Source organism: Anolis carolinensis, unplaced genomic scaffold (assembly GCF_035594765.1).
Source record: "Anolis carolinensis isolate JA03-04 unplaced genomic scaffold, rAnoCar3.1.pri scaffold_69, whole genome shotgun sequence".
Classification (NCBI taxonomy): Eukaryota; Metazoa; Chordata; class Lepidosauria; order Squamata; family Dactyloidae; genus Anolis; species Anolis carolinensis.
Window position 1 is genome coordinate 59,802 of NW_026943878.1, and position 18,535 is coordinate 78,336.

Consider the following 18,535-nt stretch of genomic DNA (forward strand, 5'->3'; position numbering starts at 1 on the left):
TTTTTAACATAAAGGCGTATGGAAATGCACCCCCTTAGAGGTTTCAAGGCATAATTCCGCTCTTGTCTGAACCAGAAATGTTCACTTCGGGGCAAAAGGAGGGGTCTTAATGAGGCACAGAAGCAGCCCTTGTTTTGAGTAGGATCCACGCCCCAATGTTTGCTTCTTTCACGGAGGGGGCAGGGTCGGACCCTCTGGAAGCGCAGCCCTCGCCCGCCCAGGCCTGGCACCAGCAGGACCACTGTCCCAAGAGACCTTGGACCCTTCACTCGCCTCCTTACCTCCCATTCACGGAACAGGCGGGTCAGAAAGGCATACTCTCTCGCTCGGAGCGACAGCAGATCGATGATCAGCAGCATGCAGAGGGGGTCGTTCTCCGGATCGAGGCTTTGGGAAGGGGAAGGAAGGGGAGAGAAATGGAAAGGAACAAGTCCAATTACAAAACCAACGTGCTGAAGACCGCACATGGCACCTTTGGATTTGCCTCAAGATTGGCCAGCAGCAGGCACACAGTCCTCTGTGCATGAGCACCAAACTCAATTAAAAGATCATAAACAGAGAAACAGATCACCCCTTGTAATAAAACAAAACTAATACACCATTTCATCTTAATGTGGAAACACATCGTCCTGATCATGGAGACAGGAGACAGCTAGGTCACCCTGCCTTGCTTTTGCGCCCCCAAAAGAGAGTCCAACATCCTCAGAATTGGTTGTTACCTCAGGATGAGTTTGCAGAACTCCAGGGCCGTGCGAGGGCAGCCTCTCCTCTCAAGGAAAACCATGTGCTTGAAGAGGGCCAGGTAGAAAGCTCTGCAAGACAAGGAAAAGGCTTGCTGTTAATGCAGTAGTTCTCAACCTGTGGGTCCCAACTTTCAAAAATCCTAACAGCTGGTAAACTGACTGGGATTTCTAGGTGTTGTAGGCCAAAACACCTGGGGACCCACAGGCTGAGAACCAATGTCTTAGACACAAAGAGAACTGGAGGATGGATGGCCATCTGTCTGGAGGGCTTTGGTTGTGCCTTCTTGGCAGAAGGAGGATTGGACTAGATGGCCTTTGGGGATCCCTTCCAATTCTAGTGAAATCTGGTCTGCCTAGGAGTCTCATGGAGTCTCCTTCCAAAAACTCCATCAGGCTGGATGGCCTTCTGTCTGGAGGGCTTTGGTTGTGCCTTCCTGCTGGCAGAAGGGGGGTTGGACTAGATGGCCCCTGGGGGTCCCTTCCAATTCTAGTGAAATATGGCCTGCCTAGGAGTCTGGTGGAGTCTCCTTCCTTCTCTGGAATGTTTGAAGCAGAGGCTGGATGGCCATCTGTTGGGAGGGCTTGGATGATGTCTTCCTGCAGAAGAGGGTTGGACTGGATGGCCCCTTGAGATCTCTTCCAACCCTCTATGATTTATAAGACTCTATGAAAAATATGGTTTCACAATAAACTAAGATTATGTTAGTGGCAGTGAAGTCCAGTACAAATCCAGGTCTCTTCTCCACTAGGAATGACTGAGAGCTTCTGGGAGTTAGCGTTCTAAAAAGCAACTTTATCAAGCTCTTTATTAAGCACAAGCACTATTGCTGGTTGGGGGATCGTGGGGTTTGTAGTCCAAAACATGAACATTTCTACATTCAGCTCAGCAGTGGCATGCCTGGTACTCCACTGCCCATTGTCCTTTGATGGGCGGCGGTGGGTGAATACCTGTTCTCTGGCCTCCGGTAGTCCAGGCGGCAGGTCCCGCTGGTGAGGTGGAAGGCGCACTCCAGCGTGTAGAGGGCCCGCTCTGGAAAAGAAGGGGCCAGAAGGAAGCCTTGCTGAGCCTTGGCTCCATTCACCATCTTTATATATAACACTTTCTCCCTAAAGGAACCTGAGGCCATGCATTCCCTTTACATAATGCACATCCCAGGGCAAGATGAGAAAACAACAAATGGCCCAAACCAAGGAAAAACCCCAGTGAGGCTATTAAGAATGCCTCGATTTGGGTTTGGCCTGGCCAGAGGCAGAAGGCAACCACACTCCTGCAGAGATTTCACTGCTTAAGACATTTATTTCCATCGGCAACACAGTTCCATTTGTATCAGGTGGGAATCATGCGGACCCCTGGCTGCTCTTGGAACGCAACTCCCAATATTCCTTATCAATCTATATATATAAAAGGGTAATGAAATTTCGGCCTAGGACAAAACAACGAAACTACACATCCCAGAAACACTAAACTTGGCAGCACAACCCCTCATCCATGCCTCTACGTTCATACAACAAAAAGAAAAAAAATCCTAATTAGAGGGAGATGAATAATTGTTTTCATCCAATTGCTGCCAGTTAAAAGGCTAAGCTCCACCCACTTGGTCTCCTAGCAATCCACTCAGCCCAGGGGGCAGGCAGAGTTAGGCCTCACTTAGGCCTCTTCCCCACTGCCTATAAAATACAGATTATCAGATTTGAACTGGATTATATGGCAGGGTAAACTCAAGGCCCTTCCACACAGCTATGTAACCCATTTATAATCTTATATTATCTGCTTTGAACTGGATTATCTTGACTCCACACTGCCATATAATCCACTTCAGTGTGCAGTTGGACACAACTGGACTTAATGTCAGGAGAAAACCTTTACCCTTTACCTTAACTACCACCAATTCCTCAATACTTTATTTCCCATACCACCATACTTCGCCACAGCAACACGTGGTCAGGCACAGCTAGTGGCTTATAAGGATGATAGGACATGTGCTCCAACAACATGGCCTTGTGTTACAGGCCAGAGAAAAGGAGTTGTCGCTTTAAATGAAGCTAGAAGGGAAAGTTGATAAAAGTGGGGAACCAGAAAAGGCAGTGAAAGGAACCTCCTGATCCAAACATGGATCAGGACTGTTTCCAAAGACTAAAGACAACTGTTTCATCACCTAATCAATCAATCAATTTATTAATGCTCCGACCAATGGTCATATGCATTTACAGAAACAACATCAAACAAACATCTATGCAAAACACTGTAAAATCCAACAGTTAAAAGTAGGATGCAAGCAGGATGAAACAGAGAATGCAAAATATACATTGTGATATAATGTTGGCATTTTAAAATAAAAGTGATGCCAACTGTAAGAGTTATATGGAACATATCCCGGCAGGATGCATTTCGCAGATCTATAACTTTCCCAGTTTCTGAGCAATACAACAATTGACCTTTTATTTTGGTCCAATGTTATAGACTCCAAACTAAAATGAGATTTGTAGCAGGGCTTTTTTGTTTCAATTCTATTGGTTCTCCAAAACACGACCAATAACTTAATTCAGCAATCTCTCAATACAGAAACATCTGAACTATATTCTTAGGTAGCTGCCTTCTTTCGCATCAAGAAAGGCCCAACTTCACACATTCTGTAGGTCATACTTGTTCTCACAATATGGACTTGCAAAGATGACAATAGCCACTAAAAGGGAAAGGAACAAAGCAACTATAGACAAAGCAAAACAGATTCCCAAGAAAGGAAATGAAAGGGAGGGTCCCTTGATATGAAAGTATGGCGTCTCACTCCAAAAGGTTCTCCCAGTCAACTCCTCTGGAAGCCGCAACCTGAATTAGAAGGCTCCTTGACTACTTCAGAGATCCACAATGCAAGGAGCCATATTTTCTTTGGAGGGCTGTATCAGCCGCAGGGTGGGCCTGCTTCTTACCAATGAGGTCCCTGGCCATCTCTTGGTCTTCCTGCATGTGGCACACGTCGCTGAGCTGCAGGAGGGAGTCCACGTGCGAAGGGTTCATCTGGAGCAAAAGCTGTCGGCAAAGAAAACAAAGCTGGTGAGTGGATCAGGAGAACTCATGGAGAGACCTTGGTGAGTTTGAAGAGGAGATAGAGGCTGGAGAGAGCAAGTGCCAATTGGGAGATTTATTTATTTTATTTATTTGCCACATTTATACCCTGCCTTTCTCACCCCGGAGGGGAATCAAGGCGGCTTACACATGGCACAATCCGATGCCCCAAAACACATATAAAACCAAAGCTTAAAATATTAAATATTTAAAAATTTAGACATAAAATTTAAACATTACAACAGTTAAAAATCACGCCACGCTTGGGCAACCGTGGGATGTTAGGGAGCTATACTAACACCTCAGGAATACGATTATAGAGGTGGAAGAGACTCCAAGGGCCATCCTATCCAACCCATTACTTATCCAACACTCACTTAGCCAACGTTCTGGATTATCCAACGCATTTTTGTAGTCAATGTTTTCAAAACATCGTGATATTTTGGTGCTAAATTCGTAAATACAGTAATTACAACATAACATTAATGTGTAATAAACTACTTTTTCTGTCAAATTTGTTGTATAACATGATGTTTTGGTGCCTAATTTGTAAAATCATAACCTATTTTGATGTTTAATAGGCTTTTTCTTAATCTCTCCTTATTATCCAACATATTCGCTTATCCAACGTTCTGCTGTTTATGTTGGATAAGTGAGACTCTACTGTAGACAGATAGATCATAGAGCCATCCAGTCCAACCTCCTTCTTTTTTTTGGGAAGACACCATCCAAACCCTTCTGACAGACGGCCATCCAACCTCTGTTTAAAAACCTCCAAAAAAGGAGATGCAATGATAATAATAATAATAATAATAATAATAATAGTAATAATAGGCATTGACAAAATTACGATCTACCAACTGCAAAAGGCCACCCTACTGGGATCTGCACGCATCATCTGAAAATACATCACACAGTCCTAGACACTTGGGAAGTGTTCGACTTGTGGTTTTGTGAAACAAAATCCAGGATATCTATCTTGTTTGCTGTGTCATGCAATAAAACAATAATAAAACTTTATTTCTAGACTGCCCTCTCTCCCCAGAGGGACTCAGGGCGGTTAACATACATATAAATGGCAAACATTAAGTGCCACAATTTCTTCATTAATGTCAAAAGTATAAAATGACAATAACATACACATTATAATAAAATTCCACATTAGAAAAAAACAAAGAGTTGTACAGTTGGAAGGACCACCTAAATCCAATCCCAATTCTGTCATAGAGGACTGAGCAACTGAAACATTCCTGGAAAATGTTCAGTCTTGTTTAAAAACCTCCAGAGGAGACTCCAACTGCCAAGACAATTTATTCCTCCACCAAACAAACTCTTGCCACCAGGAGTTCTTCCTAATGTTTAGGTGAAATCTCTTTTCCTGCTCTTTGAATCCATGGCTCTGCCATGTCCTATTCTCCAAGAGCAGCGGAAAACAAGCTTGCTCCCTTGGTTTTTCCAGCAGGCATTTGAAAATGTTTAGACAGTAACCAGAACTGATTGCTAATCACTCAGCACTTTATATTTACATTTTGTGCATTCAGCTGGGCTGCTATATTGATTACATGGATCTTTTAACTGATTCTATTTTAATAGAGGTTGTTTTATGCAATTTATATACCTGGTTTATGTAATGTTATTTTTTTTTCATGTTGATGTATTTTATTTTATGTATTATGTATTTTATGCATGGCATCTTTGTGTGCTATTTTGTAAGCTACCCCAAGTCCCTATGGGAAATGGTGGCAGGGTATAATTAAAGTTGTTCTTGTTGTTATATTATTATTATTTTATTATGACACAGCAAACAAGATAGATATGCTGGATTTCGTTTCACAAAATCACAAGTCGAAACCTTCCCAAGTGTCTAGGACTGTGTGATGTATTTTCGGATGATGCGTGCAGATCCCAGTAGGGTGGCCTTTTGCAGTTGGCAGATCGTAATTTTGTCAATGTCTATTGTTTCCAAATGCCGACTGAGATCTTTTGGCACGGCACCCAATGTGCCGATCACCACCGGGACCACCTGCACTGGTTTCTTCCAGAGTCTTTGAAATTCAATCTTGAGGTCCTGATAGTGGCTGAGTTTTTCCTGTTGCTTTTCGTCATTATTATTATTATTATTTGAAACACAACAAGATGAGTTTTTCCTGTTGTTTTTGTCATTATTATTATTATTATTATTGACACAACGACGTTGTATGACACAGCAAACAAGATAGATATGCTGGGTTTCGTTTCACAAAATCACAAGTCGAACACTTCCCAAGTGTCTAGGATTGTGTGATGTATTTTCGGATGATGCGTGCAGATCAGGGTTATTATTATTATTATTATTTGAAACACAACAAGAAACACAACTCTGCTGGCTGTTGTATTCGATCACACATCGGACACTTCCCAAGTTGTATTATTATTATTATTATTATTATTATTATTATTATTATTATTATTATTATTATTAGTTCTTGCTAACATTATAACTTGCTAACAATATAACTTGAAACAGAGTTGGTATCTGACAGCAACAGATTGTCCTGAGCATCCTGGGTGTTTATATAGCAATGGTGAGATGCCTTCATTAAATGGACTCAAATGGAAAATATTATTTCCAGCATGGCAGGCCTGTATTCTACTTTCTATGTGTTGCCTGTATCTCGGATCCTGCTGATGGATCGTCTGCTGATTACTTGTGTATCTCTCTCTTGTGCTCCCTTTATCACCACCAATTTCAGGGAAATTTATCACAGGGCTATTTCCGTACATTCATGCATGGTTGAGCCAGAAAAAGAATATTTCATCCAAAAAAAACAAAAAACAAACAAACAGGACAACAAGCTACATAACACTCTGGCTATAAAAGAAAGCCATTGTTCGCCAGACAGAAATAATCTCTGAGCTCTGAATAGAAGCTTATGAAACGCTCTCAAGAAGCCTAGGGCCAAGGCTGGCTGAAACACGATATCCATCATGTTATCTTTGCAAGTCTGCAGATCTTTCCCTTTGGATCAAATAAGCATTTAACGACTTTTAAGATCCACTTTTCCATCTCCACCAACTAGCATCTTGCAAGCATCTTCTTCAGATCTTCAAAGCTGATATGCACTTTGGTAAATGTTTAAGTTGGCTCAGAGACAGTGCTCTGATTATAAGGATTTTTTAGATATGTGTTTTATGGGCATCGGGACTACTTTCTGGCATTTTTCATAATGGTTATTCCAAGCAGCTGGGTTTTCTGAAACGTGTAACCAAACTAAGCCCCTTTTGAATGAGCTGATCGAGAGTCGGAGAAGGACTTCAAGGGAACAGATAAGAACCAATCAGCTTTCTAGGTATCATTGGACTCCAACTCCACAAATTTCCCATCAAGGACTGCTGGAAATTGCAGTCCAACGATATCTGGATAGTCTAAAACAGGGATCCCCCAACTTTTTAAACAAGGGGCCAGTCCACAGTTCCTCAAAATGGGAACAGCCTCAATGTTAATAATCCTAATAAAAATAGAGTGGGTTGGAAGAGACTCCTTTTAGTCCAATCCCCTTCTTCCTTTGTGCACCAAAAGCACAAGCAAAGCATCCCTGACAGATGGCCACTCAGCCTCAATGTTGTTAATAATAATAATAATAATAATAATAATAATAATAATAATAATAATAATAATATACATCACACAATCTTAAACGCTTGGGAAGTGTTTGACTTGTGATTTTGTGATACGAAATCCAACCTATATATCTCATTTGCTGTGTCATACTGTGTCTTTGTGTCAATAATAATAATAACAACAACAACAATAAAGAGGGTTGGAAGAGACACCTTGGGCCATTTAGTCCAGCTCTCTTCTGCCTTTGTGCACCAAAAGAACTAGCAAAGCACCCCTGACAGATAGCCACCCAGCCTCAATGTTGTTAATCATCATCATCATCATCATCATCATCATCACACAGTCCTAAACGCTTGGGAAGTGTTTGACTTGTGATTTTGTGATACGAAATCCAACATATATCTCTCATTTGCCGTGTCATACTATGTCTTTGTGTCAATAATAATAATAACAACAACAACAATAAAGAGGGTTGGAAGAAACCCCTTGGGCCTTCTTCTGCCTTTGTGCACCAAAAGCACTAGCAAAGCACCCCTTAATAATTATTAATTAAATGATAATTAAAATACCATTATAAACAAGCAGAGCTTTGGAATGAGCGCAAGGGAGGAAGCAGGAAAGGCGCGCACATTTATTTTCTCCCTCGTGCCGCAGTTTGGGGACCCCTGGTCTAAACAATCGTTTTTCAAAATTTAGAACCACTTTTTCCGGGGGAGAGGAGTAAGATTCCTCTCCAGCTCCGGGCTCCCCCCAAAGAGCAACTAAAGGCCAAACTCCACAAACATTTGACCAGGACTTGGGGAATCATCCAGCATTCATTACTGTGTTGTTGTGTCTTATCTAAATAACTGCTTTCTTAATTTGATTTCTGCTTTTGGGGGGAAAAACCAAAAATAGCCTTTGTCAACTGTATGTTTCCAGAGAGTAAAGAGCAGGCCAAAAACTAAGCTCTCTGGGACAAAGGCTGCTCTATCTTCAAAGAGCCTAATCGGAAGGGAGCGAAGGGGGGGTTTGGGGTCTTTCCAAAACTTCAATGCCCCAATTGTGCTAACATTAGGTCAAGAACATTTTCTGCCATTTGCCTGATCTTCTGTGGACCATCAAAGTTGGTGCTCGGCTTAACCAGTTCCGATACGCTTCCATCAAGACCTCAAAGCGGGGTCTGTTCTGCTAATTGCCAAGGAAAATTAAGCATCTCCTCATCCAAAGAAGGAAAATGCTTATAAATAGCTACAGCAAACTCTGTAAACCCTGATTTTTTAAAAGATCCATGATGCTCCTCTGCACCCCACAAAAACCATCCTCAAAACTAGAGGCTTTTCCTAGACTGGAGCTTGCAGAAGCTACTACTTTTGGACTACTAATCCCAGCAGCCTCCAGTAGCAGCATGACCCTTTTCCTAAATCAAGACATTACTTGAAACAATTTTATTAGGGTTTTTTCCCTACGCTTTATGCCATTCCTATCCATTCAAAGTGGCTTTTCTCCAGATAGGTAGACATTAAAGGTAGAAATTAAAATATGGCTTCTGCTAGAGCAGTGGTTCTCAACCTGTGGGTCCCCAGATGTTTTGGCCTTCAACTCCCAGAAATCCTAACAGCTGGTAAACTGGCTGGGATTTCTGGGAGTTGTAGGCCAAAACATTTAGGGACCCATAGGTTGAGCGCCACTGTGCAAGAGCTTCAGATGGGCTCCTTCAATCCTGCATAACTGAAGTCCACATATACTTTATGGCATAAGGGTTAATACTGCTTTAAAACATTCTTATTTGGGGCTTTCAAGTCAACTCGGATTAATCGCGACCTTTTCCCAGATCTTTCTTGGCAAATTATTATTATTATTATTATTATTATTATTATTATTATTATTATTATTATTTCATTTCTATCCCGCTGGGATTCAAAACGGCATACAACATATAAAATTCATACAAATACATCAGACAGCAATGCATAATCAATTGAAACATCATATCCTGATATAAATACCCAATCAACATATCAAATAAAACAAGTTTAAAAACTTGTTTTGATCACAGAGATGTTGCCATTGCCTTCCTCTGAGGCTGAGAGAGTGCGACGTGCCCAAGGTCACTCCTCAGGTTTCTAGGGCTGAGCGAGGGTTTCAAACTGATGGCCCTCCAGGTATTTTGGACTTCAGCTCCCAGAATTCTTGACCATTGGGCAGGCTGGCAATAGGGGCTTCTGGGAGTTGGAGTCCCAAACACCTGGAGGGCCACAGGTTGTGCACTGGTTTAAATCCTAGTTTCCTAGAGCCTTAGGCTCGACTCAGAACAGGTTGCTTGGGAACTCAGCATGTATTGCTTCCAACAAACAACACTCCACCCTAATCCAGGAACTCCATAAAGAGAAAATACAATGGGCATTAAGACCATCTGGGTCATTGCCCTGGGATATTGTGATGACTCCAACATAAAGAGCTTTTGAATAAAACCACTGTACAAAAACATGGGCGGAAACTTCATTCAGAATCTGCAGGATCAAATCATGTTTGATGTGGATCTCTTTAGGAAAGGACTTCTAAGCCCAAATAGGACAGGTTCAACACAGTGTTGTTATTGTTGTTATTGTTATGGGCCTCCTGGTCATTTTTTACTAGAAGGTGAACTGATCCTTTCTGGGGCTGAGAGTGTGACTTGCTCATGGTCACCCAATGGGTTCTTAAGTGGGGATTTGAACCCTGGTCTCCAGAGTTGTCGCCCAAAGGGCAAACTGTGTTGATTCTCCCTTGACAATATCTAAACTTCTGGAAAGATGTTTTCAACCACTTAGAAAGAGAACCATACCAAAGCTGTAATGATGCTGTTGATGGATGAGGCGATGCGGGGAATAATAATAATAATAATAATAATAATAATAATAATAATAATAATAACAACAACAACTTTATTCTTGTATCCCGCCACCATCTCCCCGAAGGGACTCGGGGTGGCTTACACAGGGACGAGCCCAACAACATACATAAAACTTACATAAAACAATAAATAAAACAGTGAAACAATAATTAAAACAATAACAATAAAATGTAAATATCACTTAACAATTCTTAAAAACTTAGCATCAATTGCCTGTGGTCCTGTCTCAAGGAACCATTGTGTGATGCTTTCTTGCCTATTTGTCCTCCTACAGGACCAATGGGACACCCACATACGTGCATTTCTCCTCCTCCTTTTGCAGACATTGTAGGTCAGTAGTGTCAAACTTACAGCCCTCCATGAGTTTTCGACTCCAGCTCCCAAAATTCCTGGCCATTAGACAAGCTGGCAATAGGGGCTTCTGAGCGTCGGAGGCCCAAACAGCTGGAAGGCCACAAGTTTGACACCTCTGCTGTAGAGATTGGCATTCTTTTCTTCTCTCTTTGAAACACCCAAAACTCACTCTCCTCTGACAAAGAAAACGGTGCCTGAGGCTGTCCTGCAGGACTGTTCTGTGCTTTGTGATGAGAAGCTGAAATATCACGTGAGGCCTCCATGTCCAGACGTGATAATGGGATCAGAACTCTGGGACCCTCCGGAGCTTTGGAGGCACAGTCAGATGGTTCTGCTTGCCACAAAGCACAGAATGGTTAATCTGAGGGGCCTTCCATGGGTTGATAGATGGCTCAGGCTTACATAGATCTCCAGACGCAATTGCCACAGGCTCCCCCTGCAGTAGCTGGATCATCGGCCTGATCTTCCCCATCAAGCATAGAAACCAGGTGCTAACAAGGAGAAAGCAGCTGCATATGTTGTTGCTGCAAACTGGCCAAGTCAAGAACTTACGACAAGGTTATTAGGGTCCATGGACTCCACAGCGTCCAAGAACTTGAACTGGACTTGCTGGTACTCTCTGCTGTGCTCAAAGGCAAAGTGCTGGATCCCCCGCTTGGTCTCCAGCAGCGCCATAGAGATACCTGGGCAACAAGGAGAGAGAGAGAGTTCTGTTGGAACCAGAGGGTGCTGGCTATCATTATTTGCTTGTCATAAAAAAAATCCTGCTGTTTTGTTGACCCACATCTTGGATGCAAAGCTGGTGATCTGGGTGGGTTAACTCTTGCTCCCAGAATCCCCACTCCCAATGAAACCGAAAGGGGCCAGAAAACCACTTCCTTGTTGGTCATTTGGGATATTTTGCATGGAAAGGGAAGAGCCGTAGAGAAGCTTGTATATTCAAACAACCATTTTGAGAAGTTTCTACCAGCAGCAGTTCTTTTCTTTAAAAAAATTAATTAATTTTTATTCAATGAGACAAGCACATCATACAAAGATATATGCGACAAACAAAATGCATCAAACACATAAAACAAGTATTTTTTTCTTAATATAAAACACTAACTCACAACAGCTAACAAAACTACTAAGTCAAATCAATACACAAAGCACACAAAAGCTAATGAACAAACGTAAAAACTAATCTAACTAATCTACAGATCTCTCACTCTCGGCCTGATTTTTTTAGTTCTGACTAGTCTACTCCCTTTAAGAAATATTATACAATCACCTTTAGTGGCATGTTGCTTGTCAATCCCACAATCCTATATTAATCAATACATCTCCAATCTCTCTTAAGGTTAGACAGATACTTCTCCTCCATCAACTGAATTAACTTGTCAATCTTCATTTACCATCATCATTGACTCTAGACATTTCCATTCAAGCAGCGGATCTTTTCAAGAGGGACTAGCCAGCCAGCAATCTCTTGGGAAGAGACCCGTACCTTGAGAAAGCCCTTTGTGCTATCCATGTGGTGGAAAACATTGCACACTAAAGCCTCTGCTAAGGAAATCAAATCTCAGGCTGCTTGTAACACAAGCTTTGGAACCAACAGGAATGCCCCAGTTACCTGAGAGATGTGGCAAAACTGCTCACCTGTCTTGCTGTGGCGAGGCCAGGTGCTCTTGGGGACTGTCAGCCATGTGCTGCGGACGTACTGACGCTGCCTGAGAAAAAGAAAACAGGGGTCCAAGCAATGAGAAGGGGTGGAAGGGCAAAGGACAGCGAGAATTTTCCTGGAGTATGAACATCATAATGGCTGTACTCATGCTGTGCTTTATATTCTACATGGGTCCTTGAATCTTTGCATTTGACCCCATATGGCTGCAATATGTTTCCAACCAGGAAGGCCCTCTTCCTCACTAGCAAAAAACAACTAAAGAGAGGGACTCCTTCAATTATGGAGGCCCCAAGGAGCTTGAGGGTTAAAATGCCATCACAAGAACACTAAGAAAAAAAATACTGGCATGTTGATATTTTGAACAGCCAAAAAATACCTTAAAACTTCTATTTCTGGCCACTCTGTTTACAGCATTGAATGTTTGCCTTTTTTGTATGTAAACTGCTCTGAGTCCCCTCAGGGGGACTGGGCGGTCTATACAGTATTTATTAATTTTATTATTTACTTCGATTCCTTTGCTCTCTTTTGAAGCTTTTGCAATCATTAGGGGGTGTTCCTACTCGCGAAAAAATGGCCCCAGCCTGGCCTCAGCTGCCCACCCTACAACCTAGACAGAGCAACAGGAGGGAAAGGGCAGCTGTTTTCCCTCTGTCCCTGCCTGAGAAGTTTTTTGAACTGCAACTTTCAAAATCTCCTGCCCAGAATTGGTACTGTCTGTGCTGAGTGATGGATTCTGGAAATTGTAGACCCCAAAAGGCACTTTCCCCAAGGGCGCAGGACATGACATTTGAAATCAGGACTCAAAACTATCAGTGGAACTTATTGCCTCAGAGTATGGTACTGGATGGTCCCTGAGGATTACTTTCAACTCTACGATTCTATGCTTCTACAATTATTACATTCATACAAGTACAAATTAAGGTTAAAAGTTGGCAAGAAGAGCCTTTTGAAGAATGGCCTCTCTGCTAGTGTTTACTTTTTATCATGCACAATCGCGCCATGCCCCTCCCGCCTTTGGGGCTTCGTGTGGCCTTTTGCTTTCCCTGGGAACTTCTCTGACCGGAATCCTGTCCTCAGAGAAGCTGCCACCACAGTCTCCTCCTTTCAAACGCATCCACATCACCTACGAGGACAAACCCACATCCAGGCCTCTCATGGTGGCAGCTGGGTGCACAAAGGAGCACAAGCATATATTTAAGAAAAAGCAAAACTCCAAATCAGACCCTCTTTCTAAAGAGACACTGATGCTTTTGTGGGAAAAAGACTCCCTTTGAGCTTTTGGGGACTGCCCAGCTTTCTGTCAGTTCTCTCTCTTGGCTCAAAGTTCACAATTCCTCAGCTTTGAACATCTCAACTCAATTGTGTGTTTTCTAAAGCACAACAAAAAACGTGTCTTCATTTCCAGGCTTGGACTCACCTCTGATCGCCAAGAACGGCTCGGGCCCCAAAATATCTCTTCAGCTCAGTTTCTGGGTTCAGGTTCCTGGAAAAGGCATAATACAAACCCATCTTATTATTTATTTAGGAACAATGGATTAGTTACAAATGTGCCGTCAGCACTGCAAGGAAGAGAAGGACTGGGTCCTTGCTCTGAGACTCTTACAGAGTAAAATGGGCATCAAAGGGGGGCTTGTTTTGAACCGCATTTCCCAGCAGGCCTACCCTGTTTCCCCAAAAATAAGACAGTGTCTTATATTAATATTTGCTCCTAAAGATACAGTAGGCCTTATTTTCAGCGGATGTCTTATTTTTCCACAGAGAAGAATCCACATTTATTGTTGAACAAAAAAATGAACATTTATTATATACTGTACAGTAGTTGTCATCACAAACAAGCATCACCAAACTGTGAATCCTATCAGGAATTTCTTGTTACTACCATTATTTCCATATACAACAATCTATGGTATGTACATTTAATGATCCTGCATGCTCTGGTGGTCTGTTTGGTGGGCATGCTTCCAAACAAAAACTTGGCTAGGTCTTACTTTCAGGGGAGGCCTTATATTTAGCAATTCAGCAAAACCTCTACTAGGTCTTATTTTAAGGGGATGTCTTATTTTCGGGGAAACAGGGTAGTAGCCAATTGTGGGATGTTGGGAATTGCAATCTAACAAGCCTTGGACGGGATTACTTTCACTTATTTCAAGGTGGAAAAAGTTGGGAGAAGGCCATCTGAGAACAAGCATAGATTGGAGATGTTTATCTTAAAAGCACTGGCTGCCTCTCTGGATTGTTTTCGTTTTATTTATGATTGTCTGATCAGAGAGTTTTTCATTCTCAAAGGCAACCTATGCCACTATTGAACAGTTCTTATAGGAAAGTTCTTCCCAATGTTTATGCGTAAGCCTTTTTCTTGCAATTCAAATTATCTTCTGATGGTATTCCCTTCAGATGTTTAAAGTGGGTTGCATCACATCACCTCACATTCTTCTCCGAGATCACATACTCATCCTTTTGTTCTTCTTCAGGACCTGGTGATTTCTTTCCAAGACCTTTCCAAACTAAGCATCTCCAGATCTTCAGGCCACTTCTCATAGTTTCCAGACCTTCTGATATTTTGGTCAGCCTTCTCTGGACTCCTTACATCTTGTCCATCTCCTTGAATGGCTTTGCCCAGAATTGGAATCGGGTATTATTCTGGGGACAGAGTTGGACTAGGACTAGCCTCCTCTTCATACAGCCTAGAATCACATTGGGCTTTTTTGCTACTATATCACAATGTTGCCTCATGTTGAGCTTGTGGTCTAAGAAGACTCCTAGATCCCTTTCAGATAGACTGTTTTCCTTCTTGAATAGCTTTGATCAGAGCTGGACACAGAAGTGAGGTCTGGCCAAAGCAGAGTAGAGTGGGACAAGGACTTCTCTTAATCTGGTCACTAATCTCCTGTTGATGCAGCCGGGAATTGCATTGGCTTTTTTTGGCTGCTACATCACATTGTCCACACATGTTTAGCTTGTGATCTTCTAAGAACTCTGGATCTATTTCTAATTTAAAGCCAAATGCTACCTTAAATCATTTAGAACAGAACAAAAACAACAACAAGGAAGGGCAGAGCCATCAACGAAGCCACACGCCTTGCAACTGATGATCTCCTTCCCTTGATCTGGAACACTGGTTCTTAACCTGGGGCTCAAGGAGCCCTGGGGGGCCCATGAAGAAATATCATGATCTTTTACAGATAAATCTGAATAAACAAACAAGTGAAGGAATGAAAGCAAGCCAGAAAGGGAAATGGAACATAATCTTCATTTTCCACACCTCTTTTGGAAAACTTGGCTGTTTTAACCTATTGCCTCTATTAAAAACAGTCAGAGCTGGAAGTCAGTTATGAGAGTAGCTGGGTGGGAAATGTACCAGTAGAAGTAGTAGTACAGTAGTCTCACTCATCCAACATAAACGGGCCGGCAGAATGTTGGATAAGTGAAAATGTTGGATAATAAGGAGGGATTAAGGAAAAGCCTATTAAACATCAAATTACATTATGATTTTACAAATTAAGCACCAAAACATCATGTTTTACAACAAATCAACAGAAAAAGCAGTTCAATATACTGTAACATTATGTAGTAATTAATGTATTTACAAATTTAGCACCAAAACATTGCAATGTATTGAAAACATTGACTATAAAAACACTGACTACTAAAAGGCAGACTGTGTTGGATAATCCAGAATGTTGGATAAGCGAAGGTTGGATAAGCATGACTCTACTGTAGTAGTAGTAGTAACATTATTATTGTGATAGTTATTGTTGTTACTGTTGACATTATCACTGTTCTGCTCTCACTACTATTAGTATTGTTAAATTATTAACTATTACTAGTGTTGATGTTATTATTTTGAATTAGTATGGAATAATTACAACCAAAATATTATATTACGAGTGTAGGCGTTAACAGATTAATTTATATCCCCTTCTCTATAAATTTGAAGGACCCTCATGGGAAAATTGAAATCATTATTTGATGTGGCCTAGTGCCTTAAATCTTGAGTTTTGGCGGGTCTGCGGCCCTAAAATGTATTTAAAAGGGGGGCCTTGGTGAAGAAAAGGTTGAGAACTACTGGTCCGGACATAAAACACTCCTACTGCCCCTTCTTGGACAAACAGTGTAGTAATTTACTAGGCCACTGAACTCAGATGGAGCTGCGCTTTCCTCCCGGCCTGCAGTTCTACAATTCCTTCTCAGAATTAAAACCACTTAAGACATGTAGGCTGGGAAGACAAACACTATCTCCCACAAAGGGAGGAACAGGTTCACACAAGCACAGACTGATAAAAGGGACTTCCTGCACTACAGTTTCCAGAATCCTTAGCCAACAATTGCAAAATATGGTAAGACTGTTGATGCCACAACCATTAGTTATTTGGTTATGACATCCCATGTGTAGTCTGCATGACACTGACAAAACATAGAATTGGAAGAGACGATACTGGCCACCTAGTCCAAGCCCTTGCCATTTACGAAAAGCACAATCAAAGCACCCCTGACAGATGGCCACCCAGACTCTAGTTAAAAGTCTCCAAAGGAGCCTCCACCAAACTCCGTGGCAGTGAGTTCCACTGTTGAACAGCTCTCATGATCAGGTAGTTCTTCCTAATGTTCAGGTGAACCCAAATGGATATTGACAAATGAACACAGGGCTATGTAGCGACCAAATGGGAAGGAACTGGGAAGTTTTATTGACATAAATAATCAATTGTTCATGGTTTGCGAGAAACAAAGGCCTGGGGATCAGAAGATCTGTGTGTCGTATGACCCTGGTATAATTACTGTATGAGCTATATATATATGTTGAGCCTTAGAGCAGTATTTGTTAGTATGAACAATAAATGCTTTAATACCAGCAAAATAACTGTGTCATCTCAGAGAATCCTTTAACAACAAAGCATCTCTCCAATAGAAACACAGCTGATCCTCTTCAGGAACCTGACAGTTTGTTCAGACTGACAGTTCATGAAGTGATGAAGTTTTCAAACAGGATAACGCAAAAATATCTTACCTGTGCTCTACGTACAACAGAGGCCGACTGTCTGTGGGCACCCTGCTTTGGCTCTGGCATGAAGGTCCATCAGGAGTCTCAATCCTCACCAGGATGCTCTCAATGTCTTCTGCATCATCTTCATCTCCAAGGCCCTGTGCACAAAAATTAGAACAATATAGGTGTGGTTTTTGCTCCATGAACAGATCTTTGTTTCTTTTTAATACTGTTCATGTTTAATTCTATTTTAATGTTTGTATATTTTTAGGTTTTAAATTGTATTGCTTTTACTGGTGGGCCACTTTTTAAAGAAAAAAGGGATATTAATATTATTAACATTAATATCCCTTTTTGATGATAATAATAATAACAGTAACAATAACAATTCCACTGCAGGAACTTCCTGGTGAATAGAGGTTTCTCCTTGGCTGAAACAATATTATTATTATTATTATTATTATTATTATTATTATTATTATTTACAACATTTATATTCCGCCCTTCTCACCCCGAAGGGGACTCAGGGCGGATCACATTACACATATAGGCAAACATTCAATGCCTTTTAACATAGAACAAAGACAAGACAAACATAGGCTCCGAGCGGGCCTCGAACTCATGACCTCCTGGTCAGAGTGATTCATTGCAGTTAATTGCAGCTGGCTTGCTCTCCCGCCTGCACCACAGCCATAGAGGTGTGGCCTCCCATTTATAAAAGCTAAAGTACATAAGATTGAATGGTGCTCAGGAGTGGGGCACTGCATAGCCCTTTCATAAATTTGGTGCCAACTTACCGGAGTCTCACCTAACACATTCTTCTTGTTCTTTCTTTTCTTCTTCTTCTTGCGCGATTTGCTATTTGGAAGAGGCTTTTAAAAAATTAAATAAAAGTAAACAGTGAGACATATGGTTTGCAGCATCTCGCCAAATGGACATCATAAGCAGCCTACTTAGACCAGACAACCTGGTTTAAAACAAGTGTTGCACTGCAAGAGGAACTGGCACAACTGGAAAAAAAATCCAGAGCTCTGCCTCCATCCTGTGGCTGAAACTTAAATAACAAGTAGTTTTTATGGGACTTTATTCCCTGAAAGGACTGGCATCTAAAAGCAAAGGCATTTCTAGTCTAGCCTACAAGTGAATTCACTTCTATATTTCACCTTAATAAATAGCAGCATAACAACAGTGCTTTCCAATCCTCTTAATTTAAATATTTTGAATTAAAAACCAACAAAAAATTAACATTTACAA

General features: G+C 41.5%; 1 pseudogene; it reads right to left on the minus strand.

Moving 5' to 3' along the window:
- Nucleotides 1-18,535, minus strand: part of LOC134295050 (ribosome quality control complex subunit TCF25-like) — a 33,217-nt pseudogene that overhangs the window by 11,933 nt on the left and 2,749 nt on the right.